At 35.9% G+C, this 27,496-nt stretch overlaps 1 long non-coding RNA gene across 1 annotated transcript in view; it reads right to left on the minus strand.

Moving 5' to 3' along the window:
* Positions 1 to 8,757: 8,757 nt before the first annotated feature.
* The window catches only part of LOC115897724, a 171,934-nt gene continuing 153,195 nt past the window's right edge, over positions 8,758 to 27,496 (minus strand). Inside the window, exons 4-6 of the long non-coding RNA XR_004057509.1 lie at positions 11,079 to 11,165; positions 10,342 to 10,477; positions 8,758 to 8,828 (exon numbers count right to left, since the gene is read on the minus strand). This is a non-coding gene — a long non-coding RNA (uncharacterized LOC115897724). The remainder of the gene's footprint in view (positions 8,829 to 10,341; positions 10,478 to 11,078; positions 11,166 to 27,496) is intronic.

Here is a 27,496-nt window from a genome sequence, read left to right on the forward strand (position 1 = left end):
GAAAAACCTACACTTCAGAGAGGAGGAAAAGTGAAGTGAGATAAAACTGTAAAAGTACTTCATAAGCTTCCCAGTCAGGTCTTCAAGGGCATTGGAACATGTAAGTGGTGATGTGTTAGTATCCTGTGCTTTTTATACTTTTATTATGGGGAAAGGGAAGTTGGGGAATGAGAAGAGGGAGAATAATAAAAAAGAAAGGAAACTATAAAAACAGCAATGAATAGACTTTTAGCCTTTGCTTTGCCCATTTTGACTTTTGTTAAAAGAGGACATAGAGAACACAGGAAAAAGAGAATCAAGATGTGGGACTATATTCATCAACATAGGCCTGGATGTATGAGAGATTACCTTGGCTTCTTTGTTTTTAGTGTGTTTATGTGTTTCTTCAAGAAAGAAAAAACATATATATAAAAGTATATGGTTTTGTCCCTATAAAGACTGTTGCCTGATACTCAATTGGGTAAAAAGATAAAATAATACATGGTCAATCTGGAAAAAAAAAGGACTTACCAACCTATATTCTAGCACAATACTCCCCACTTTTCACTAGCCATCCCATTGTCATCTTCTTTTTTATGTATTGTAAAATTCTCACCATTCCCATATACACAATTTAGTGTGTATTTAGGCATATTAACCTGGGGATATATCTAACTATGGATACAATGTATGTGTTCCAGTTTCCAAAAAGTAATTTTATGCTCAGAGAGACCAAGGTCAAAGTGGTTGAAAAGACATGTGGGGTCAATTCTTGCAGTCATTAGAAATCAGTTCAAAATGTTTCTTAAACAAATACCCAAATCATAATTGCCCTTAAGTTTGAATATGTACTGTGACATAGTCTACGCTCTTCTGAGAGGTTTTGTTTTGTTTTAACAAAACTACCACATAGTCTGTATTGAATTAGTTTGCTACTTGATGTATTCAAAAACATTAAAATTTGGCAATGACTCTTCTCTTGATGATGACTCTTGGCTATGACTACGGCTAGTTGAGGGAAGAAGAGTAGAGAAGTAGGATTGTTTGCAGAACATGCCCATAATGAAGCAATTTCATCTTTTTTCTTACTGTATCAGTTATCTGTTGCCATCATAAGGCTATAAAACAACAGAAAGCCTCAATGACCTATAGCAGTAAACATTCATTTAGCTCACAAGTCCACAAGCTGATGATTGAGGCTGAACTCAGTCACATAGTTCTTCTAGTCTCAGGTGAGAGCACCCGCATATCTGGGGTTCTGCAGTCCCAGATTGGGGCCTCATACATCCGGACTGCCTGGGTATTGGCTAGAGTAAATCAGCTCTGCTTCACTCACCTCTCACCAGCAATCTATACTTGTATTCTCATGGCAAAAGCAGAGGAATGAAAGTTGAAAAAAAAAAAAAAGAATAAATAAGTAAATTGTTTCAAGAAAAAAAGGAGAAGGCAGAACTGTCACTGCCTATTTCTCCCTATCCACACCAAACTCTATTTCAGCTGCCTAAATGTTTCTCAGGTTTCTTGACTCAATATTTTTATCAATGATTTCCTCTTTCTTCACCACATCATTACTGATATCTTATTCTCCTGTATTCTTTACTCTGTATACTCTATAACTGATTCTCTATATCCTGTAACTGATGTTTTCAAACCTCCTCATGCATTATACCTGCTAAATTCCCATTGACCAAACCAAATTACATGGTTGAAGGTAGAATCCAGGGAGCAGAGAAATAAACCCCACCTTTTAATGAGAGTAACTACAAAGCCACAAGGCAAAAAGATCCCTTTATAAAGAGGGATGAAGAATTTGGGCTATCCCTGGAGTTCATGGTAGATATACCATCAACCATTCTTAGATAAAAAACTTCTCAGGGCTTTAGGGACATATCTACATGTTTTCATTAGAATATCTGTATCTATGTCTATCTATCTATCTATCTATCTATCTATCTATCTATCTATCTATCTCTATCTATCTATTTATCTGCAGTTCCCAGTCATCTTCCCTGGGCCACCTCCCCACCGACCCTGAACTCTATTTCTCAGGTTTCTTAACATTTTCATCACTGATTTCATCACCCTTTATCACGTTGTTACCAATATATATTTCCTTCTGTTTTCTTTATTCTCTCTACTCTATAACTGATTCCATCATGTGCCAGGTCAAATGAGCCAGAAAAATAGGAAGGTCTCTTCCTGCTTACCCTCTCTTTACATTTTCCAATGGATCATGTCCCATGACTGCTACCTCTGTAATATTTGCTTATTTATTTTTCTTTTCTATTTCCACTGTCACAATACTGATTCATGCTTTACCTTTTATAACTACTGAAATATTTTACCTCTCTTTCTATTCTAGCCTGATCCAGAATAACTTTTCTAAAATGAACATTGTCATGGGATATCCTAGCTTACCATCTTCAATGGTGTCCCATTGCCCATAGGACATAGGATGTGAGGACCTTCGTGATTTAGCTCCTTCTTACAGTACCCTTAAATTATGGTAATACTAATCTGGAATAATTTAGTGTTGTTTTGACAAGCCTGGCTGATTCTACTTACTTTATTTGAGTGTCATATGTGTGTGTATATACATATATATTACATATGCACATATACATACATGCAGAGACACACACACAACTGGGGTAGGGAAATCAATAAAAACATAGACTTTGGAATAGGGAGGATCCGAGTTTGAATCCTGGCTACATCACTAACTAGCTATTTAAATTTGGGCTAGTGAACTAAACATTTTTAGTATAGTCCTTTGGTCTAAATGTTGGTTTATGTATTTGTGTAAAAATGCACAATTGTAAAAATACACAAATACATAGGGTATGTATCCATCAGGTCTCAGTTCAAGGACCATCATCTATCTGAAACCCTTTCTAAATGACCTAGAGTACCTTTCTCAGTCTGTATTTTATGCCTCCACTACATACTGTGTAGACCTTTATCATAACAGCTGTAGTGCATTAATGCACTTATTGCTTTACATCTGTCTTTGGATTTATAGACTATTCTCACCTTATTAAGATGACTTCTTATTCATCTTTCTAACCCTAGAATCTAGCATGGAACAGATTTGGTGTCTGAATAAACTCAGAGACAGGTGGTAGGAACAGTTTCCAGGTGAAAAGGAAACATTACACATGTACCCAGGATACATGTTATATATTCTCTTGATATTAAATAAAACAGACTGAAGAAAATAGACTAAGCTTGAATCTTCCTCTACTCTCTTAAACGATATCCCAGGCAATTTGCCACTTACTCCTTTTCAATCAGTGATTACTTCCTAGAGCTCTCTCCAGATGTATAAAATGACTGGTAAGTCAGTCTTATAGAACCTGCCAGAGTCAGCTCTCCAGATGGTATTAAATGTGTCAATAATGAAAATATGCCAGTGTTAATGCTGTCCTTCATTTCCATATACCTCTTGAGCCAAAAGAATGAGAGAATGTCAACTTTTACAATAGATGGGCCAAGTGCTGGAACAAGAAGATTTTTGCCTTGAGGAGTACCAATCAATGATTAAAAATTTTATTCTACCTCAAGAGATAACTCCCCAATGATATTCTTAATAATGAGGACTTATACAAAAGAGAAGCTAAGAAATTTAAAATAAGACACTATATACATATTAAATGTATATTAATTTCAATAACCTGTGTACATTCATTTAAATGGTACACATGCAGATACCATTCAAGGCCTCCAGGTAAGAGTAGCCAGACTCTAACCAAAGCAGAAGAAGGAAGATCTTGTGGCATCAGAATTTCACCTCTTTAAGGGTTCTTTTTCCCTCCTACTATGAAATAATAAACATATATTCAGTTATCATTTTTTACAGTCATAATATGCCACCTGAGAATGCCTAACAATGAATTGCATAGTGGAGAGCTGACCATAATCCTGAGTTTCTTCCATACCCATTGTCTTCTACTGGCCAGAAGTTGTCAGTTGGCGAGCAGAGTAAATGGTGTCTTCACTTAAGTATTCTGAACTTAAAAGGTCATATTATAATTGATAGTGACTATCCAAACCAATTAGAGAAGGATTAGATAGTGGAAGGATTTAAAAGATTTGCAGAAATAAGTAAATAAGAGCCATGAGAAAGTGCACATCATGAATAAGAAGAAGCCAGGAGGTAAAAATAGAAAAGCAAAAAGTAGCCACAAGTAAAGCAGAGAAACAAGTGGAACAATAGAGTGATTAGTAAAGGCAACAATGGGCATTTACCTACAATGAGACAACTAAAAATTTCTGGTGAGACACAAAGAACCCCTTGAGGACCCGGGATTTGATTACTGAAGCAGCTTCTTGTACTTTCCCTCTTCTCCTGTAAACCTACAATGAACTCCCATCATAAGTGGAAATCTAAACACGTTTACTTCTTATGTGGAAGTAACTTAATAATGCAATGGGAAAGTGTAAAGAAAATGTATGTGTTTCTGCTGGGCAACATTGACAAGTCAATTTTTCTTTAGAATCTAACCAGGATAACAACTCGGAACTTTTAATCTTCAGAACCATATTAATCTGTTCCAACTCTTTCATCTTACTGCTAATACGCTGTTAAGTATAACTTTTCCCCCATCATGAGTCAATATTTTAAAACAGTACTTAGCTTAAGAGAAAAAATGTCACTTAATAAGATAATATCATCTCTCTCAGGTACATTAAAGTTCCCTCTTAGTTCATTAATGTAAATCAAAATAAGTACATTAAGCTACTAGTCATAAAAAAGTTCAAACCAAAACACAAATGAAATAAGATGATTATCTAACATACTTTTCCCAACCAGTATTTGATCTGTAACTCTCAAGACTTCAACTGATTAATATTGTCTGCCATAAAAATGCCCACGATGGAAGCCAAAATGTTTTAAGAAGTTCTTCTTTCACTTCTCCTAGATTAACTCTTATATGGGGTTGAAAAGATATTCCTTGACCACTAGCTATGGACAGAACCACTTCTGCCATATACAGTTGGTCAAAGTAGTCACAAAGCCTGCTCGGGGTCAAGGAATAGAGAAATAAACTCTATGTCTTGATGAGAGAGTGGCAATGTCACACTGCAGAAGAGTACACAGGATGGGAGATCTCTGGTCATCTTTGGATAATACAATCTGTCAGCCTCCAAAGTTAAAAGTGCGAGCACGGATATATTTTACAAAATATCTTCTGCATTTTTTTCCATTGTTATAGTATTTTCACAATACTTGGCATGCAGCGGATATTTTTACACAAGTTTTATTTTTCAAGCAAGTTTTGAAATATTTCTAGTACTGCCACACAGTATATAAAAAGTAGAGGTGCTACTTTTTTTCGGGGGTGGAGGTTAGATACAGACAAGAAGATGCTATCTATAAAATGTGGTTTAAATTTTCAACTACAGTAAGGTTACTGTTTGCCTTATGTTTTCCTTGATGAAAGTGGCCAGGAAGACTTCCATCCTGAAAACTTCACCTTCTAAAAGCCCCATTTGTTGAATACTATTTCCATGATTACATAACTAGATTTGATCTCTGGGTTGGACTATGCATGTACTTAACCTGAGGCTGATTTGTCTCTCCTCTAAGGATGCATAAAAATTAGTTTTTAAAGGTTCCTATAAACTTTCATCAGCCAAGTTTGTATTAAAGGAAAAAAGCAAAAAACAAAACAGCCTTCAGTATTCTAGATAAAGAACCTCCTTTCGATTGTTGCCAGGGAGACCTCACCTCCCTCTATGCTGGACATCTATTGGCTCATATTCATCACTATTGACAGTCTCATATGTGTCACTGTCCAGCAAAAATCCTATCTGTTGCTATTAATAAGCTACCCTTTGCCACATTGATTAGGTGCTTATCTGAGCTTTACAGACAACAACCTCCCTGCTTGTCTCAGAAGTCTCATATTCGTCAGAATGGTACCCCTAACTCTTTACTCCCTATTTTCATGAATTTAGGTACACACAGCTTTGACCTTAGATATTTTCTCTGTACCTCTGTCTTAGCACTCAAATCAAGACATTTTATTGAACCTTGTTACCGTGTTAACTCTCAGACAACCACACTCTGCTTTGTGCATTCCATATCTGGCACTTTCCGGAAGTCGTTTGGGTATGGCTACTCTGCCTAAACTATAGATGGTAGAAATCTCCAAGCTAAAGTGTGGGACTTCTAAATAACATGCACACAATAAATTTTAAAAGGATGCACTCAAATATCCCATTTTTAACATGACTTAACTCCATTTCTTGATGACAATAACAATAATTAAGTGGAACTGGCAAACTATTAGATCTAGTCCAGTAAATTAGTGGTATGACACACAAAGTAGATATTAGGAGGGAAAGGAGAAGCTTGTTCCCAGCTTAGCTGTAAACCGTGCTCAAAGATTCAGATGCTACTGTAACTCCCTAGAGAGCCAATGGGCTGCCCTCACTAGGAATTTATTTCATTGACATGTCCACCTCGAAAGCAGTTTATCCAAAAGAATGAGGCATGCAAGCTCAATTTGAGAATGATACCAATTTAGAAAGAGGAGGCAGTTATCAATAGGTGCTTTATGTGAGTTTCATGGCCTCCCATTTGTATTGTAGGAAAATTGACTTCCAGAGAAAATAAAAGCTGTTTTCACCAAAATCTGCATGAGATATTGTGACCATGAAGTCCAATATGAAGTGGCAACTCTGGTTGCTTGTATCTGGGACATATGTATCCAAGCACACCACAAAGGCGGGAGAAAGGGCTTCTCTTCCCCTAAGCATAGAGCCGAATGGCCACATGGCGATTCCTCAGCTTCAACAATAACTTTAGCTTTGGTGCAGCAAAGCAGCTTCAGTTCAATAGAATATTGACATTACTCAGTTTCAGTGATTTTTATCCAGAGACTATGACAATATCAGCAGCCTTAGAGTTCCTTTGAAGGATTGTGTGGACATTAATTATTTTGGCAGCATACATTACCTTAGAAGTGTGGACCAACAATGAGAGCAAAAAGGAAAATTTTAAAAGTTACACAGAGGTCCCAAAATAATTGGTGGAACTTTGAGAGGGGCTACAATTTCCACAGTAGAAATTAAAGGAGATATGGAAAACTATTGTTTGTCATTTTTAAGCTTAGTCTATCTTGGTTTCTTCATATAATTTTTTTTTCAAAAACAAGATATGAATTAAGATGTAGAATTGAGAAAAGCCCCAGCAGAACATGGGGATGAATGTTAAACACTGGCTTCTCCAACCCTACAACTTTGCAATCTATTCCCTGTCTACCTTTTCATCTTTCCTTATTTTGTTTATACACATGAAGGATATTGGATGATGGAACCACCGACCTGTGCCTCTCCACAAAATAGATCCATTATATGCATATACGAAAGAGTACGCATAAAAACAAACACCATGCTTGAAATTAGAAGAAAACATTTCAGTCGTACATTCAGTTAAACTTGCTGTTCTTATTTAGGATGCTATTATAGCTTCTTTGCTAGAATGTTGATTTCTAGAATTGTTCGCTGCTAGCAACTCACCATAAAATTCAAGAAGTGTGTCATAAAAGATCTCATCAAATATAACAGTTAATCAGATTCTTTTAATTCTCTGCATACATTTTCTCAAAATAACACATAGAATCCTTAAGAAAATGAGTTCTAAAATATGATCAAAGCAAAAATAACCTGTTTCTGATGAAAGCCCAAAGTGTCTAGCAAATGCCTTTCTAATTCATATAAACAGAGACAAATAGGTTAATTTTGTTTATTGTTTCATTTTTAACAGCTCTCAGCCAGGATCTCATTTATACATTTTTTTTTTTTTTTACTATAACTCTCTTTTAAAAGGGTATTTCCTCAAGACAAAGAAACTTCCTGGCATAATTGGCATGAGCATGTTATGTGAAATTGAATTATGTTAGCCAGCATTTCTCTAATTATCATTTTTTTCATGGGCATCTATTATTCAACAATAATATTAGAAAAATAATTAATACCTTCAGGACAAGGACCTGAACTTTATGCAAATATAGATTAGAAAAGTCCAAATTATTTTTTAATGAGCTATATGTATTACATCTCCCTATCTAGAGTTCATCTGGACCATGGCATTAAATAAGCTTAGAGTTAATTAAGCGTATTATAACTATTCCTGGCTTCTGCCATTATTAGTATGAATCTGCCAGCTCAGAGGCACTCAGCAAACATGAAAATACTTTATCAACACCCCTCTCCAAAACACCTTGAAATATTTCAATCCTGTCTATACTCTTGGGATAATTCTAGAAGCTCAAACCTATTGGACCCATTTTGAAATCCATTACTTTTCTATTTATATCAATATGAAATTCAGGAATAGAGGAGGCTTTCTTTGTAGATGTTGATTTATATTAATAAGAGCTATAGCCAAACAATTGCTCTCAAGCACATGCATACACGAAGGTAGGATATCTCTTGCTGCAGAGATACTGGCTCAGGCAGCAGATTAAATGAATAGATTTGCTTCATATTTGAGTATGCTAAATTGAATACAAGTCATAATAGAAAATTTCAACATGTAAATGAAATCAGAAGAGCTTTTCTAATTTTCAGGAAGTGAATGACAGAATCACCCTTTCAGTTTAAAAAAAAAAAATCTTCAGACCACTCATTAATAGCTGATCACATGTTAGCACTAGCCAAACTAATTGAATTGAAACCTACTCAGAAGTTGTGTTAGTTAGAAGAGTGAACCCTGTTGGAGCAAGTCCTTCTAAAATCCATCCAAAATTTGAAAAAGCTATTACTTATATAAGATAATCCTATGGATGGAGAGGAGCAGTGCCATGAATATCAAGAGAAAAGCAATAGACATTCATTTTCTATTAGGAACTCAGCAGGGAAAGGAAAAAAAGCAAAGCCAAGATGAATTTTCCATGGGTTGGGTTCAAATTCTATCATAAACCCTAAGGCCATATTTCAACAGCTGTGGCAAAATTTTTTATAGGAGAACGATTTGACACTTGAAGAGTTATCTTTCCAATCTCTTCCATGTAATTCTGTGATGAAACAACAAACTCAGGCATCCTGGAGAAGGCCTGGAATATCAAAAACCAATAGATTGTGGATTCAGACAAACCAGACTTTAAGTACAAGCATAGCCATACACTACATGAGCTACCTTGGAAAATCAGTTAACTTTTCTCAGCCTTAGTTCTTTCTACAGAAAGAGAATTCACTACACAAACGGAGCCATCAAAGGGCATGTACCCAGCAAATATTTTGAAACATAACAGGCATTCAATAATTATTTGTTCACTCATCTCCTTTTCTTCAGATATTATCTTCACTCTATTGTTATGCTATTGGCTACTGTTCAAAAACTTCAGTTGCTTCAGGCAACTTTGCCTTCAGTCTTGTATATTCTACTTTTATCTCAAGGTGTTCATCAGTTTGACCCATATAATATATCTTTTGAAATACCTCAAGACTTTCTGTCCCCACAACCTCACTCCATTCCTCCTCTAGGGTTGGAGGAAGAACAGAACAGTAGTCAAATGGAATTAATAAGAATAGGCTATTGTACCAGAAGTTGGAATTTCTGTTGGGAAGAATAAAGGAATCATAATGACAGCTAGACCCAGGCAAACACATTCCTGTCGCTCGTGAAATACTCTTCCCCTTAGAATTCCTTGTGGCTAATAGGTTTCTTTTCTTCTTGGAAGAGAAACACCCACAACTCTGGAGGAAGAGTTCAGGAAAAAGGAACTAAGAGACAGGATAGTGAGGCCCACACATTACTTACGGCAAGGTAGTCCTCATGACACATGAAGTATAGGTTTGTTCTCTGGAGGGATGGAAACATAAGCATTTCAGAACCAAATCAGTAATTATTCTTTTTCCTTTTGTGAAATGATATCTGTGCACATGGGACTCAAGTTGAGATGGTCAAGGGGGGCTGCAACTGCTGTATGAGACAGGTAGAAATCTCAAAGATTTGATCCTGTCCACAGGCTATCACTACCCTTCTAATAGTTAAATGAATGTAGCCTGGTTTTCTTGAGTTTCATACAAAACAGTTTATAATATTATAAAATATGATTTTATAACTTTACTATAAAGATTTAGTACCTCATAAAGAAATTTTGAACTTCTTTTCCAAAAATGAATATAAAATATTTGTTCATATCATATACAAGAACTCTCTTAGGTTACATATTCAGATAACTATTTATAGACACTAATTTTTGATGGATCACTATGGTCAGCTACATAACAGTACCTCAAAATATTTACACCCTAATCTCTGGAATGTTTGGATGTTTTCTTACATGGCTAAAGGAATGTTGCAGATGTGATTTAATTAAGGATCTTGAGGAGGGGCAATTATCTTACCTTATATCATGGACCATAATGTAACCCTCAGTGACCTTATACGGAGGAGACAGAGGGAGTTTATTACAGGAGATGATGTGCAGGGGCTGCTGACTTTGCAGATGAAAGAAGGGGACCTGGGTTGAGGCATGCATCTCTAGAAATGGGAAAGGTAAGGGATCACATTTTGCCAGAGAACCTCCCTAAGGAATGTGGCCTCGCCGATACCTTCATTTTGTCCCAAAGAAACCCACTTTGAGATTCTGGTCTCCAGATCTATGAAAGAATATATTTCTGTTTCAAGTGACTAAATCTGTGGTAATTTGTTACAGCAACCATGGGAAGCCAATAAAGTCAGAAATGTTCTAACCAAATAGCAACTGAGGATTAAATAATTTATCATTTGAGTATGTGAACAGGAACTAAAGCTTTTCCCAAAACTTCCAAACTTGATTAGGTACTTTCACAGCATAGCATAATCCTGTTTCACTACATCTCTCACATACAGTGAAACTTAATTATTTAGTCGTCTCTCTTCTCCAAAAACCAGAAATTACATGAGAGCCTGGTTTCATATCTGCCTTACTCATCTCTGTATCCCTAAAGTCAAGCATAGCAGCTGACACATAGCAGAATCAATAAACATGTGTTGAAACAATAAATATGTGAATGAGAAAATGAATGAATAAATAAATTGTTTAAGAATGGTGCCAAGCAAGGAGAAGCAAAGCAAGGCAACACAGGCAAAAGAGCATTACCTCACACATGTAAATTGTTGTCAGTATAGGGAAGAAAGCCAATGGATCCAGGGGATTTTTTTTCATGCTCTTCTTGATCATCTTTTGCTAAGTTTCAAGAAGCAAAGCACAAAAAGGCAGCCAAATGAAATCAAAGTTTTGTATTATCTATAAACTTTTAAAGAGACCTTAAATTATCATAAAATGTAAGCATTTGTAGATGATCATAGGATCAAACATTTAAATATTTGAAAGATATCTAATTCATTTTACAAATTGTATTTTAAATGTATTTCACTGTATTATATAATGGAAATACTATTATTATACTGTTGTATTGTGTTATTATATGTCTAAACAATGATTCTTAGTAACAAATTACAAATACAGTACTTTTACCATTTTACACAAGCCAATAATCGATAGTCAAATTCAACATGGAAGTTGTATCTTTAAACTCCAAATGTTTTACGTACCCCCAAATGGTTGTGTTTCCTGTCTCTACACAGGAAAGACAAAGAACATTCACTAAAGTTTAATTCTCCTTGACAATCAGCACTTCTCTAAAACACACTCAAAGACATAGAAATGGGAGGTTCTACTTCGAGAGCACCTAAACCACCTGTAGGGTAGGTTGTTTGTCCAGTGACTTGCTCCTTGCAATTACTAATATTGCTCAGTAAAGAGGGCTAAGCTTTTCCCTCTTTCTAATATACATGAAAACCTTGTTTGTAAAAGTTTTTACTATCAATAAATGCATTTCAATCATAGCCAGTCTATGTATCCCAATCTAAATGCTTTCTTCAAACAGAAGTGCATATCCTGGAATCTTTTGCACCTGTTAATTTGAAAGCAAAATTTGGATCTGAAACCTTTTTTTGTTTTTATCTAAGCACTTCTTTACAGCTGTTCAAACTAGCATGATAATATGAAAATCACATATCATTTATTCAGAAGGGAAATTAACTTTTATAATAACATACATTTCAGAAATTTCTCATGTAGATAAACATTGCTCTTTTTCCTCCAAATTTAGATTCTCTTTACAAAGATTTGTTCTGTGTCACTGAATTCTTGTTTCTCTAGTTTGAGAGCTATATATGAATATGCAAATAAACTAGAGCAGTAGTCATTCATTGGAAAGCAATACTAATACTAATATTAATGCCATTCATATCTTACAAAGAACTTCTCAGAGTTAATACATAATGTATAGTATTACATGCAAGTAATTCTCATCTGCATATAATATAGAAAAGTATGCCTGCCTTAGTATAACTAAAGCTGAATTTGAAAATATTTCCAGCACAAAATCCATTTCTAAGTATTGGTGATCATTAAAAAGTCAGGAAACAACAGATGCTGGAGAGGATGTGGAGAAATAGGAACACTTTTACACTGTTGGTGGGAGTGTAAGCTAGTTCAACCATTGTGGAAGATAGTGTGACGATTCTTCAAGGATCTTGAACCAGAAATACCATTTGACCCAGCAATTCCATTACTGGGTATATATCCAAAGGATTATAAGTCATTCTGCTATAAAGATACCACCACACGTATGTTTATTGCAGCACTGTTCACAATGGCAAAGACGTCGAAGCAACCCAAATGCCCATCAGTGATAGACTGGATAAACAAAATGTGGCACATATATACCATGGAATACTATGCAGCCATAAAAAAGGATAAGTTCATGTCCTTTGCAGGGATATGGATGAAGCTGGAAATCATCATTCTCTGCAAACTAACACAGGAACAGAAAACCAAACACCTCATGTTCTCACTCATAAGTGGAAGCTGAACATGAGAACACATGGACACAGAGAGGGGAAATCACACACTGGGGCCTGTTTGGGGGGTGCGGGGTTATTGGAGGAATAGCATTAGGAGAAATACCTAATGTAGATGATGGGTTGATGGGAGCAGCAAACCACCATGGCACATGTATACCTATGTAACAAACCTGCACGTTCTGCACATGTATCTCAGAACTTAAAGTATAATAAAAAATAAATAAATAAAATAGAATAAAATAAAATAAATAAAGATTGTTAGCTATTAACAAATGACTCTCTAAAGAACAACACACATTTTGATTAGGAGCAAGGAAATGTGGCAAAGATTGTAAAAATTCCCGTCAGATTTTAACATTAATACATTAGTCAGGCTAAGAGTTATATCAGTAAAGGATGAGTGATGAGAAAGCTTCAAGTATACCAACAGATTCTGGGCTAAAGTACAGAACTGTCACGAACAAGATCTGACAATGAAAACCAAAGAAAAAAAAAAATCACAGAATGGTACCCTCGACTTGACTCGCCATCTGCTAGAATATTTGTATTAAGATCTTGATTTCTGGATTTAAAAGATCACCCAGGCTGGGCATGGTGGCTCACACCTGTAATCCCAGAACACTGAGAGGTCAAGGTGAGGAGGTCACTTGAACTCAGGAGTTCGAGACTAGCTTGGGCAATAGGGCAAAACCCCATCTCTACAAAAAAATACAAAAATTACCCGGGCGTGGTGGTGTGTGTCTGTAGTCCCAGCTACTTGGGAGGCTGAGGCAGGAGAATTGCTGGAGCCCAGGAGGTCGAGGTTACAGTGAGCCATGTCCGTGCCACCGCACTCCAGCCTGGGCAACAGAGTGAGATCTCCAGCTCTAAGAAAAAAAAAGAATCTTCGATTTTCTTCTCACTCTAATATATCATGGTAATAATGACCTGAATTATATTTCTGTTAAGGTCATCTTTTAACAGGAAGATAGATGAGAAAAGAATTCACATTAACACAGCAGTACTTATAAAATTTAAAAAGTGATTATGAACAACCTTCCTATTTGCTTTAGAGATAAAAGAAGAAATACAATTCAATTTGGAGTTGATAAGAAATTGTACAAAAGCAATCACTTATTTTGAACATGGACTCTGTAAACTAACATATTTGAGCTGCTGAATACTTCACATGCCAGATTTTAGTGGTCTTTAGCCTCAGGTTGGCACCTCTAATATTCACACAGACTGTTTCGAAAGGAAATTTGCAAAACAAAGAAAGATCAAATTACATTTAGATATGTGGATGAGGCTGAAGTATCTATCAGTGGAAAAGATCTCCAAGATGGAAACTGTGATCTTTAAAAGACAGTTTCTGTTTGTCAGCAGAACCCAAACAAAACATCATTTTGTTCCAAAAGATGAAACCAAGGCATTTTTACAACTAGATTTGGACTATGGGCTTCCTAATTAATTTATGACTTCTAGCTCTGTATGGTAACGTTTCTAATCTGTTTCTTGAAGAAGAATAACACCACACAATGAAAAGTTGAATTTATTAAGAGGCCAACATTAGGAATGGGCGGAGACTTAGAATTCATGTAATAGAACTATCTCATGTTACAGGCATGGAAACGAAGGCGTAGGGAGGTAAAGTGACTTGCCAAAAAGATGACACAACCTTTCCTCTAAAAGGAGGAAAGAGACTCCTCATCTCCATACCCACTGTCAAGTCCTCTTTCCCCCAATATTAAAGCACAACAAAGAGCAACTGAATGTGAGTGAATGATTTACCGTACATCATGCTTGAGTTTTGGCAGCATTTCACTACTTTTTGAAGCCATAGTGTTCTGAGTTACTAAAGATTGACACTACTATTTCAGTGAAGTTTATTGTTCACATGAAACCATTACAAAGTAGAGTAAGAGACAGAACAAATTTGATTTTGAAGTTGACTCTTTGTGCTTAGAGCATGTGATGAGGGAAAATGTTCTGACAGTTCAAGCTTACTCAAGCTTAATGACAGACCTAAATTGGAGCTTGGAGATAAAAGAAATTCTTTAGTGATGCCTCAGTTGTCATTGATTGCTATGAGCAATTTTAAAGCTATTCAAGATGAGAATTGCCAGCTTGGTTCTGAAAGGGGAGAAAGTAGTACATAAGATTAGAGGCTGGTACAAATGCTATCTTGGTTTAAAAAGAGAGAGGACAGTTTAGTATCACACGCATAGGTGACAATCGTGACTACACATAGACATTTACCAGCAGGAAATGACTCAATGAATGTTTAGGGTAGTGTAAGCACCAGCTGTGCTGAGGAAGATGAAAATGAAAAGCAGCTTCCCTTATAAGGATCACCAGCAGCAACATGGCTGGGGAGGGAGGGGGAAGAAAGCGGTTGCTAAAGCTGAGAGCTAATAAAAAATAATCATAAACTATTTTCATAAATTACAGGATATGGTCCTTCTGCTTGCTGAAAATCATGGAATTAAAAAGATATAGAGTCCATTCTGAGAAATTCAATTTCATCAAATGGAAAGTGAAAGCATCTCCAATTCTATATACACACACTGAAGCCTTCATGCCCCATTTACACTACTCATATCGAATCCCGTAATAAGTTTCTGCCTATTGGGTCTGAATAAATGGTGGTTATCAAAATGTTCTATTTTTAACTGATCTTTTAAGTTGCTTTCTCTTTAGCATTTTTTCTGATAAAATATCCTAATTCCTTAAGACTGTTAATTAATTGATGTGCTTTCCCGTAAATAATAGTACCATTCATTTAAAGGTAGGAGCCAGAAACAGAAAAATTCAGCAATCTTTATGGGTTTTTTTTTTTTTTTTTTTACAAAAAGGGTTCTCTCTACAGGTAAGACAGAGGGTCCTGGGAAAAAATATAGCCCCAGTAGAGATTTTCCACTGGAGTACACAGCTCTCACCTGTTTGCTGTCCCCTAAATATACGGTGCATATTCACACTCAGTGCCTTTTTAAAAAATGAAGCTGTTCTTCTATATAAAAATGGTTTTTCCAAGATTATTCACCTGGCGTATATAACTCATTCTCTACTTCTTACCTCCAACATCACTTTAGTGACCGGAAATCACATGTCAGAGAGAAATAAATATTCTGCCTTTGTATTTCCACAGCACACACCTCCAACATAGCAGTAGCACATAAAATCCGTTTATTCCTTTACTATAAGAACTGCCCTATAGAATATTATTTGTCTCTGTATCTGTCACAGGAGTTAATATATTGACTTTTACATAGCAAATACAACAGAATATTTGTTCAATAAATTAATAAAAGTGGACTTTATCAATAGGATTGTTTCTTTCTTTGTTTTCAATGGAAATTACAATAAAATATAAAATCCAGCTACAGACAACCTTGCCGGTGAATTTTTCTTTCACACATATCACAGAAATGTATATTTTACCCTAATATGTCCTATACAAATATTTCATTATGTCTATTTTCCATCTAAGTATTTATTGTTAACAAAGAAATTGCACAGGAATTTATGGGTGTGTTTGTATTACAAGATAAATAACATTGCTCCTTTTGTTTTGCAGCAATATAGAAGAACTCACCAAAAATAGTATTTTCTGTTGACCTAGACTAGGATTGATAAACATAGAAATGGAAAAATGATTTTATGGAAATGACAGAATCCACCTCCTTTCAGAATCATACCTGAGTTAGGGAAGAGAAGAAGTGAATCACAGGAATTCCTGTGTTGTCTCTTGCTGACATCTTCACCTGCAATATCATAGCTTTCAGTTACTGTGGTGAGATTCAGCCACATTATCTGTACTACACCATACTGTCTGCCAAAGTATTTCCTTACACAATTCTTTTATAGGAAATAAAAACTACTCTAATCTATTTATTTTTGTCATATGGGTGGACCTGGGCAGAAAAATCCAGATGATTTTGGTAAAGTAAGCTGGCAAAACCCAATGTAAATTTCCTAATAAACAAAAGCAAGTATTATACAGTGTAAATTATGCCACATCAGGGAAATCTCATTGTCCACAGATGTTGCAAATTACTAATAAGATATCCAATCCCAGCAGTCTGGGTATATCCAGTTGTTATTTGTTTGTTTTTCACTAGAAATGATCCTACCAGCAAAATGCTGTTGTTTTCTAAATTCTTGTTCATTTTGGCAGTGTGCTCTAACAAGAGAGGGGAAAAAAATTCATTGAAATAATCTCCCATGAGGGTGCTTGTTATCTGTGAAGATATATATAATGTCATTGTCCTTATCAGAGCAGAAATACTTCTGACCTTCTCAAGAATGTATACAATCGCCCGGAGTGGTGGCTCACACCTGTAATCCCAGCACTTTGGGAGACCAAGGCGGGTGGATCATGAGGTCAGGGGCTCAAGACCTGCCTGGCCAACATGGTGAAACTCAGTCTCTATGAAAAATACAAAAACTTAGCCAGGTGTGGTGGCTCAGGCCTATAGTCCCAGGTACTCAGGAGGCTGAGGCACGAGAGTTGTTTGAACCTGGGAGGTGGAGGTTGCAGTGAGCTGAGATCTCACCACTGCACAGAGACAGAGCGAGACTCCATCTCAAAAAAGAAAAAAAAAAAGAATATATACAATCAATCTAAAAATGGGATAGTTACACTTACTTAACATGCCTTATTTTTATCCAAATAAATGAGAAAATAATCTAACACAATATTTGAAATTCTACCATAGGATATTATATTAGAAAAAATAATAGTAGTCTTTTTATAATGTTTGTTCGCATCACAAAATTACTCAGAAGGAAAGCATTTCTAAAGTTACATTAGAACATTGTAATTCATGTCTGTGTTGGAATGATGGTTACCAGCATCTGGGAAGGGTAGTGGAGGAGTAGAAGCAGGGATGGTCATTGGGTACAAAAATATAGTTGTATGGTAAGAAAAAGACCTAGTATTTGATAGCGCATCAGGGTGACTACGGCCAGCAATAATTTATTGTACGTTTTTAAATAACTATAAGACCATAATTAAATTGTAACACAAAGAAAGGATAAGTGCTTAGGGTGATGAATACCCCATTTATTCTGATGAGATTATTGCACACTGTATGCTTGTATCAAAATATCTCACGTGGCCAGGTGCAGTGGCTCACGCCTGTAATCCCAGCACTTTGGGAGGCCAAGGCAGGAGGATCACAAGGTCAGGAGTTCGAGACCAGTCAGGCCAACATGGTGAAACCTTGTTTCTACTAAAAATACAAAAATTAGCCTGGCATGGTGGCGGATGTATGTAATCCTAGCTACTTGGGAGGCTGAGGCAGAGAATTGCTTGAACCTGGGAGGCAGAGATTGCAGTAAGCAGAAATCATACCACTGCACTCTAGCCTGGGCAACAGAGTAAGACTCCGTCTCAAAAAAAAAAAAAAAAAAAAATCTCATGTACCCCACAAATATATACACCTACTATGTACTCATAGAAGTTAAAAATTATAAAAAATAAGAAACAAATTCTTCTCTTTTCTAGTAGTTCTCTAAAATTATTTCAAGAATGATATTGATGCTGTAACAAAATTATGCAAAAATTGATAAAGTAAAACTGCAATTTGGGTTTTGTAATAATAAATTTGCCCGTGGTTTTTCTTATATAATGTAGTGGAATCTTCTGGTACCCAAGCCACTCCAGAAGGGCAAGTTACCTAGCTTTTGGGAAAAACAAAACAATTATTCTTACAAACCACAGGTAACTTAGTAAATTAAAAGAGAAATTATGAATATTATTGAGAAGCATGAAAGAGACAATGCAATCTATTAATTTATGTTCAGAAACAAACATCAGCTCTATACATAACTAATTATTGATAATAATAATAATTTTTCAAAATTTTCCTTTTCTGATACATTTCTGGCCACTACTTAACATTCCAGTTTGTGCCCTTGCCTACCTTACCATACAACAGACTCTTAATTTTGTATTGATGTAATAATTTAATTATTGATTTAGTCTGTTTTTCTTCCATTAGTCTGAATATTTTGGAACTGATGCTGTATTTTCACTTACCCTGAAATTAACTAATAAAAAAGTCTGAATTATAACATTTTAATGCATCAAAATTGTTCTTTTAACAAATATTCTTTTAACTTTGAAGAAATAGCAATTATATTCTCAAAGTCTTTGTTTCACTAACGCTGCGGAAATGAGGCTTTATTTTTAACAGGAAAACACTGTTGATTTATGGGGGCACATTTTGGGTTTTTTTTTATTTTTTATTTTTTTTTTTGCCCTTGTTAATTAAAAAAACAGGAAAAAGGATGGACACGGTGGCTCACGGTGGGAGGCCAAGGCAGGCAGATCATCTGAAGTCAGGAGTTCGAGACCAGCCTTGCCAACATGGTGAAATCCCATCTTTACTAAAAAAAAAATTAAAAATTAGCCAGGAGTGGCGGTTCACACCTGTAATCCCAGCCACTCAGGAGGCTGAGGCAGGAGAATTGTTTGAACTAGGGAGGTGGAGGTTGCAAGTGAGTCTAGATCACGCTACTGCACTCCAGCCTGGGCAATAGAGTGAGATTCCTTCTCAAAAAAAAAAAAAAAAAAAAAAAAGGAAACATATATATTGAAGTAGTGTATTTGCTCTTGCAATAGGTATATTTCTTGTTTTTTAAAATCCAATTCATCATTCAGGCAAATTATTATGTAATCTTATGTTTCCCTCTAAATTATATTAATACATGCATTCTTATGTGTAAAAAAAAAAAAAGAAAATCTGATTATTATACTTTCAAAGGCCAGGCCTATATGCCCCTCAACCTTTTCAACAATAATGTTTGTTTGTTTAATCTAAAACAATGAAACAGCTAAGGTTTAAAAACAGAGAAAGCCTCTATCAAACCTAGAAAGATTGGATTGATAACTGTAATTATATGATAATTTGATATGAAATTGAATTTTTATTTTGATAACATTTAATCTTTAGTTCACATAATAAGTAGTACTCAAGATTCAAGGATATATGAAGGTATGGTTGAAGAGATTGTTCCAGGTGGAAGAAGGCACTGTAAATAACAATTACCAAGATGCTGCTGTGAATGCCTTTTTACTACTCATTATAGCAAACTGCTGCAGAATTTTCACTATATTCTGGGGAGCATCATGAAAGAGATTCTGGAGTCTGTGATCTTTCGCTGGGTCACTAGTGATCCATCAAATATGTACCCCTCGGGAGATACATATTCCTTGATGTGAAAGTTAGAAAATACTTCAACTCTATTACTTTCTATATTTTTTTACATTTTAAAAATGGAGCTTGACTTTTCTTCCTAGCACACTACAGAACATGCCTGAAACTAATGGACTTCAGACTCATCTAGCCGAAATAACGCAGTCATCTATTTTAATCTGTAGTGTTTGTGGGGTCATGTCCTTCTTCACATTCCTAATATTTTTATTTATAATATCTCTTTTTTCCCCTTTGATCAGTTTTTCAAATGTTTACCTGTTTTATTAGTATTTTTAGCAGATGTATTTTAATTGTATTAATAATTTTCTTTGTTTGCTTCTTTGTATATTTTTACTTATTTTCTCAATGTCTAACATTATATTACTCTTCATTTCTTTTACATTATTTGGATTTATTCTGTGTTTCTTTCCATTAATTTTGGGGTTGAATGCCCAGCTCATTTATCTCAGTCCCTCTGGTGTAATGACATCACGTCAGGTGACTTTTAAGCCAATATCTTTCTCTCTATGTAACATTTGGTTGTATGTTGTAAATATTGAGGTGTGGTAAATTCAATTCCAAATACTCAGCAGTTTTTATTATTATCTTTTTTATTCAGCTTTTCTTTTTTAAAATAATTTTAATATTTATTGTAGATTCAGAGGTTACATATGCAGGCTTGTTACCTCGATATTTGCATGATGCTGAGGTTTGGCGTATGATTGATCCTGTCACCCAGGTAGTGAGCACAGCACCTAATATTTAGTTTTTCAACCATGGCCTCCTCCTTCTCTTCCCACTCTGGTAGTCTCCAGTATTGTTGCCTTCTGCATGTTCATGATCACTCAATTTTTAGCTCCTATGTATAAGTAAAAACATGCAGTATTTGGTTTCCTGCTCCTACATTAATTTATTTAGGATAATGGCCTCCACCTGTATCCATAGTTTTTCAGATATATAGTTTGTGAATATTTTCTCCCATACTGTATGTTGTTCATTTACTGTTGATAGCTTCTTTTGTTGTGCAGTAGCTCTGTAGTTTAATTAGATTCCCATTCGACAATTTTTGTTTTTGTTGCAATTGCTTTTGAGGACTTAGTCATGATTTTTTTCCTAAGGCCCACATCCAGAGGTGTTTCCCAGGTTTTTCTCTAGGATTCTTATAGTTTGAGGTCTTATATTTAAATCTTTAATTCATCTTGAGTTAGTTTTTGTACGTAGTGAAAAATAGGTGTCCAGTTTTATTCTTCTCCATATGGCCAGCCAGTTATCCCAGTACCTTTTATTGAATAGGGAGTCCTTTCCCCATTTGACTTTGTCACAGATCAGATGGCTGTAGGTAGGCAGCTTTATATTGGGAGTTCTCTATTGTTTTCCATTGTCTGTGTGTCTGTTTTTGTACCAGTATGTACCAGTATGCTGTTTTGGTTGTGGTAGCCTTTTAATACAGTTTGAACTCAGGTAGATGATAATCTAGCAATTATGCCATCCCGTACTTATCCTTCAACCCACACAAGTTGCTGACAGATATATGTTTCTGGTCCCACACTTTCTTACTCATTTTCTTGTCCAAGCCAGTTATGTATTTTCCACATTTCTGAGCACAGGCCTCTTGAGTTGTGCTTTGTCTTAGCTATGTCAACATATTTCTTGGACACAGAAAACATTTGAAATTCTGGCTTCCTCAGACATGCCCCTCTGGGTTATACCAAGTGTCCATCTCTATTATCTCCTTATCAAAGGAAAAATGAGAAGACCACATCTATTATGGCAATTTGTTGGTGTATAGCAGAGGAGCAAGGCAAAGACCATGTTGGTGCACATGCGCGCGCGCGCGCGCACACACACACACACACACACACAGACACACAAACACCTCAATATATAAGTAAGTCCCTCCTTACTAAGTCTCCTTACTGTATCTACTCCCACTCTGCTTTTCTCAGAGCAATGGAAGTCTTATTTAATCTGGAAAGAAAGTAGGCAGGAAGGAAATTTTTTCTGATTTATTTTGTATTTTTTTTTTAATGTATTGGTTATGAGGCTGGGCGTGGTGGCTTAAACCCATAATCCCAAAACGTTGGCAGGGCAAGGCAGGTGGATCCCTTGAGCCCAGAAGTTTGAGACCAGCCTGGGCAAAATGGTGAAACCCCATCTCTACTAAAAATACAAAAAATTAGCTGGGTGTGGTGGTGTGTAACTATAGTCCCAGCTACTCAGGAGGCTGAAGTGGAAGGATCACCTGAGCCCAGGAGGTGGAGGTGGAGGTTGCAGTGAGTGGTGATTGCACCACTGCACTCCCACGTAGGCAACAGTCAGACCCTGTCTTCCCCAAATATATATATTTCATGAGGTGAACTTTATGCCCAGGGTTCTTCAGGGCTTAAGCTTTTGAAAGTAAGTATCATTTTCTTTTCTTACTTTTTTTTTTTTTTTCTGAGACGGAGTTTCACCCTTGTTGCCCAGGCTGGAGTGCAATGGCGCAATCTTGGCTCACCGCAACCTCCATCTCACAGATTCAAGCGATTCTCCTGCCTAAACCTCCCAAGTAGCTGGGATTACAGGCATGCGCCAGAACGCCCGGCTAATTTTGTATTTTTACTAGAGACAGGGTGTCTCCATGTTGGTCTGGCTGGTCTCAAACTCCCGACCTCTGGTGATCCGCCTGCCTCGGCCTCCCAAAGTGCTGGGATTACAGGCGTGAGCCACCATGCCCGGCCATTTTGTTTTTTCTTAAAAGAGGCTTCAGGTGTACAAAACCTGTGAAGACTCTCCTTGAGGAAGTAATTGCCTCATCAACCTCAAGGTATGAGAGGGAGCGTAATTCTGAGTAATAGACAATCCTAGAAGTAACATAGAAGCTAATATATTACAAAATATGATTCTGACACATACAGTAAGAGAGCAGCACTAATGCTTTTTATTTGTGTTAAAGAAAAATTGTAAGAATTAAGACATACTTTATCCCAATTCTAATCTTCATTTCAGGATATCTCCGACCAGTGAACTACTTTCAGAACTAGACAAGCTTTAAGGAGATTATATACTGTTATGGAAAGGGCCTTCAAAGCTCTGAAGGTTGTAAATATATATATTTTTAAAATTCAATAAGAATAAAAATAAAGTTTTATTTCCAAATACAAAATTTTGTTTTTACAAGGGAAACATACAAGGTCCATATGTTAGAATACTAAAGAATTTCCAGACAACCAAGTAGAAAATAAAAACAATCATCTTTGTTGCTCTTCTTTGATAAGAATTTTTCCAGGATTTTAAGTAGAAATCAATCAAGTTTGACAATATTAGGCCTCCACATCCACAAGACTGACATAATCAATGTTACCCTAAAACTCTGTAAAATACAATCCATTTTAAGCACATTAGCATATTTTCTGGAAGCAATATGAGATTGAGAAAGAGACAATATTTTTACTAAATAGTGGCAATCAAACATTAAGAATAACTGCAAAGCAAAGCGAAAGAATATCTACCTACCTCTAGGGTGCAAGGAAAACTTTAACATAAGTTGTTTTTTCCTTCTGTGTAGGAAAAAAAGACTATAAGTAATTTTTAAATTTTGCATTAAATGTATTAGAACCTAGTTTTAAAACTGGGAATGTTTAAAAATATGTACCACAAAGAAACAACATTAATTTAAAAACGAAAGATTCACAACCATTTAAAAGTACCTTGTATTTCGAGGCTCTTAAAACTGTTTGATTTTAAATTTTGTTATAAAATGTAAGCTCTATGAGGACATGCACTTTCTCTAAGTTTTTCCCCACTGAATTTTCACTGCTCAGAACATTAAATAAAATATGAAAATCACTGCATAAATCACCATAGAATGAATTAAAATATATGATTTTAATGACCACATATTTGTGACACAATGAAGGTATTTTGTCCTTACTATTTCATAAGTGAGATGCTAAGTGATATTTTTCAAATAGCACACGGTTATTTAGTATCAGACAAAAATGTTATTACGTTTTACGTCAGTGCAATGTTCTTTCTCAATAGCAGAACAAGATTGATGAGGCTACTAAAGGGTTACATATGTACATCATTGAATAAATCAAAACTGCTATTTTAATTCCATACAGAACCTGAAATTTTGTCAGATTCAGAGAAAAAGTTTTGGTTTGTTTTCCTTTAAATCTGTATCTATTGAAGTATAACTAACATTTGTTCCTGAGCAGTTTGTCCATCAATTTATTCATCCATCCATTCGTTCATCCTTTTTATCTTAATGATATCACTCAGCACTAAAATAAAGGAACCATACAAATAAAGCTGATGGAGTCTGAACTATCACAATAAGTAATCCAACTTACTTTGTGCTTAGATAGTACTATGACTTTGTTATGTCTTTGAGCTTTTTACAGCAAGAAATTATTTTGTCACATTCACTTCATTGTAGGGAGGGCCAATAAAATCTCGACAATCTGATGATCCCCTAAACTTTCACCGTTCTCCATCACGTTTCAAGCAGCTCCCTTTTACTTCACCAGGAGAGTCTGATTAGGTCATTCCCTCCATTTACACTGCAGGGTTTCATTCATTCCTGGGATAAGAGGAGAATGAACACTTTAAGAAGAATCTAGCCAAGCCATATAGGTTTCTCTGTGAGCTCAGGATTGTGAAGGAAATTAAAGGCATATTGAATGAGAAAAAGTTAAAGGAAACTGGAGGTATTTAGCAGTGAGAAAACTCTAAGACCAGGCAAGGTCATGGTCTGCAAACATTTGAAAGGTTGTAAGGTTCCAAAAAGGAATATTTGTACTAGGGATAGAAGTAGTACTGGTGGCAGGAAGGTTAAGAGTACAGATTGCAGTTCAATATAAGGAAGTAAGAGCTATTCAAATAGAGATTTGGTTATGCAATTCAGCCCATGTGGAAATCTTCACTATTTATTTGTCACTGGACTTATCCAAGTGTAGGTTAGAAAACCTCTTGATGGGGTTGATGTAAGCCAATTCAATCATTACATTAAGGTTTAGCTTTCATGACCTTTAAAGTCCATTCCAACGCTGAGATTCACCGAGGCTCAGAAACCCACTCCACTGGGAGTGCTGCCTGCCAAATTAGTCTTTGCATGAAAGGCACAAAATGATGTCAATTGTTGCAGCTGCAGTGAGTCAGCTGGAAACTGCCTGACAAAGGCAAAGTTCAACCTAGTTACTAAACCCCAACTAATTTTAAATGATTTTAGCTTTCTTAGATGGTTCCAGAATTACACACTCAATTAATGCTGTTGATTTCAGCCAAGTCTCCACAAAAATAAGTGAAAGCAAGGCAATTATTTGGATAAGTCAAAGCAAAGAAACTAAATCTTTCTATTTTAACTCTATTTTCAATGGTTCTGAAAACTCAGACCAAAAGTATATCATGATTCATGATATAGAGGATTGAATTGGAAAATAGAAGCTCTCAGTCCAAGTCCCTGCCATATTTCACTGTATTTACAAGAGAGGAAGTTTCAGAGTGAGGCTGATGTAAGTTTGAATACTGGCTTAACCATCATTAGTTATGAGGCCTTGCAGGAGCTACGATATCTCTGAATCAGTAATCTCATCTACACTAACAACTGCAACTACCATTATTGGAAGCCTGCTATGTGCCTGTCACTGAACTAGAGTTTCAAATGCACACTTATCTTTACAGTATTTCTATGAGATGAGCATGTTAATTACATTTTAGAAATGAAGAAAATGACTTTCAAGGAGATAAAGTCACTTCCCCAAACCACACTGTTAGTAGGAATCTTATGAGAGTGAACAGCACTTTTTAACATTTCATTGTCAATTTTAGCCAGTGAAATGTAAAAGTGTCCTGTAGATCTTACAGGAGGATTTATTTAAGAGAGGAGACATGTTTGTCTTATGCCCTGCCTCTGTCCTGCTGTCCAGAAGTTGTCTGTGATGGCTAGAGCTCAAGTCACTGGCTAGCTCTGGTAACACATCTAGGGATGAGAAAGAGACACACTGAAAATAATCTGGGTTCCTGTGATTCTGAGCAACCACCATGTGTGTCTAAACGAGCTCATAATAAAGTTCAACACGATAGGGAAATGCACTTCTTTCATTTTAAGCACTGTAAAACATTATTGATACGGGTTTTAGTATAAGGATACTGACCTTAGTTATCCTAAGTGATATACCACATATCCAAATAAATCATGTTTCTGGAGCAGAGGCTCATGCTGGGGCATAATATGAGAGATGTTTGATTAAACAATACGCAGATAACAACTACAGAAACCGAAAAGCTATCTAGCAGCCTAAAATTTCTGTAAGTGATTAAGTAGCCAACCTTGGTAAATTTGGGGGCAGATTTAACTAAGCAACAGCATATATACAAAATAAGTTGGAGTTGAGGACGGAAGCTTGTCTTAATAAGCTATAACATTGGCAAACCAATTCTTCCTATGACATTCCTGTAGAATTTGGTAATAATAAAAACCAGTCATCAATTGATACTAGAAGCCAATAATCTCATCCTTTGTTTGATTCATTTACTTAAATAATTGTGCCATATTCTCCAATGCACCATGCCTGCTATATATGCTCAAGTCCTCAGATTGATTTAGAGACACAGAAAATGAAAAGCATAATTCCTGTCCTCTAGTGAAAGAGACATAAAATTAAACAAACAAACAAATGCACAGAAATGAATGATGTGATAGAAATATGCACAAGATGCGTTGGAAGCCCAGAGGAGAAACAGTCTCTTCCCAGATTATAGGGAGAAATGGGGATTAAACACTTCTCAAAAGAGGTGACAGTTGACCTGAGTCCTCAGCAATACATAGAATTTAACCAGGCATATAAACAGAAGAAGGGTACTCTAGACAAAGTTAAAAGTCCATACAAATGCAAAGCATTGACAGCTTGACATATTTGGGCTGGTGTACACACATTAATATGGAATAGAGGAAAAGAGCATATGAAGAAAGGGCTGGATAACCAAGGCTCATTATACTAGCCAGAGGAGCTTAAATTTTATCCTTGAAACATTTAAGATATTTCATGAGCACTTAAATGATCAAACGTGCTTGCTGCGATTACTCTGGGAAGAGTTTGGAGGACAAAATTGATTATAGTTATAAATTGAAGGGCACATTAGAGATATTTAAAAGAACTAAGAAGAGTCTACCAAATTTGGCAGTCTAAAGGCCATTTGGTTTGAAGAGTGAAAGAATTTCAGGGGTGCATGAAAGCTAACCCGAGGCTGACAAGAGTAGAGGATTGAATGAGCAATGAAGTGGAGAGGAGTGGAGACTAACTCTTATGGTCATGTGCTGTATAAAGATGTTTTGGTCATGATGGTGGTTCCATAAGATTCAATGGAGCTGAAAAATTTATATCACCTAGTATTTACCATACTACACTTTTTATCATTATTTTACAGTGTACTTCATATATATACACACACACATATACATACACACACACACACACAT

Source organism: Rhinopithecus roxellana, chromosome 5, assembly GCF_007565055.1.
Source record: "Rhinopithecus roxellana isolate Shanxi Qingling chromosome 5, ASM756505v1, whole genome shotgun sequence".
NCBI lineage: Eukaryota > Metazoa > Chordata > Mammalia > Primates > Cercopithecidae > Rhinopithecus > Rhinopithecus roxellana.